This window comes from Cynoglossus semilaevis, chromosome 11 (assembly GCF_000523025.1).
Source record: "Cynoglossus semilaevis isolate Cse_v1.0 chromosome 11, Cse_v1.0, whole genome shotgun sequence".
Lineage (NCBI taxonomy): Eukaryota > Metazoa > Chordata > Actinopteri > Pleuronectiformes > Cynoglossidae > Cynoglossus > Cynoglossus semilaevis.
Window position 1 is genome coordinate 405,444 of NC_024317.1, and position 1,541 is coordinate 406,984.

Sequence of the window (1,541 nt, forward strand, 5' to 3'; positions counted from 1 at the left end):
CCCCCCCCCCCCTCTGTGAGACTGGTCTGTTGTTTCCAGCGTGACAGGCTGTTAGAGATAACTACTGTCTCATTGCTTTACAGCCTTGTTGGCACCAGAGCGTCTGCCTCAGGGCGACCTGCTGACCTGTAGACCTGCTGACCTGTCGACCTGTAGACCTGTCGACCTGCTGACCTGTCGACCTGTCGACCTGTTGACCTGCTGACCTGTCGACCTGTTGACCTGCTGACCTGTCGACCTGTAGACCTGTCGACCTGCTGACCTGTCGACCTGTAGACCTGCTGACCTGTAGACCTGTAGACCTGCTGACCTGTAGACCTGCTGACCTGTCGACCTGTCGACCTGTAGACCTGTAGACCTGCTGACCTGTCGACCTGTCGACCTGTCGACCTGTAGACCTGTAGACCTGCTGACCTGTAGACCTGTAGACCTGCTGACCTGTCGACCTGTTGACCTGTGAACTCAGCAGGACTGGAGGGGCAGAGACACGCAGTCTCCTGGGTCACAGCCCTGACCAGTCACTGCAGTTCAGGGAGGAGGTCAGAGGTCAGCCTTGTATTTTTATTATTGTAAAGGACGAGAAGACGAACTGACACACCTTGACTCTGGAAAGTTCCACGGCGTCGGGGATTTTGAAGAAACATTTCCACAGAATCTCTGTGTTTTCTTGCAGAGGGACAAATGTTTGTCAGATTATGGTGGGGCAACACTGAAGGTTTGTCAGATCAGTGACTGGTCGGACCTGATCTGTCACAGACACAGATCTGTCCTCCTCCTCCTCCTCCTCCTCAGAGGGTGGGGTTTACCCCTGGTCTGTCTGTCTCCACATGGACCAGTCAAAAACCAAACTCCAGATGATATATGTGTTCTATACATATATATCTATGTATTAAAGTGTCACATCTCCATGTAGCAGCTGTGCTGCAGGTTATCTCCACCATCTCTGATGCTGATTGGCTCCCGTCAGCTCTGTCACTGGGATCATGGCGTGTCAGTGAGCGTTCACGTCACACCTCTGCACGTGCACGCTCTCAGTCTGTTGGTGCACGTGCACGCTCTCAGTCTGTTGGTGCACGTGCACACTACATCCCCTCTTCAGTCGGTTGGTGCCCGTGCACGCTCTCAGTCTGTTGGTGCACGTGCACGCTCTCAGTCTGTTGGTGCACGTGCACACTACATCAGTGCCTCCGACTCCAGTTTTCTGCAGGTGGAGCAGACGGAGCCGGACCAGTGGCTGGGTCGCTGCACACAACGCAGAAAAAGACGCAGGAAACGTCAAACAGGAAAGTCAGGATTGGACAGGGCAGAAAAATGTGTGGCTGCGAGGAGAACCGCACACACACCCCCCATCATGTCAGCCCCCCGCCCCCCAACAACCATGGATATAAGGACGTGTTTCCATCACCTGTAGGTCAGTGCACGTGTGCGTGCACGTGTGCGTGCACGTGTGTCATATGACCAGGGTTTACAAACACAGTCTGCCTCCCGTTACCGGACACCAGAGCTATTCTGGCCCCCTCTTCCCATCCACACCATCCCCG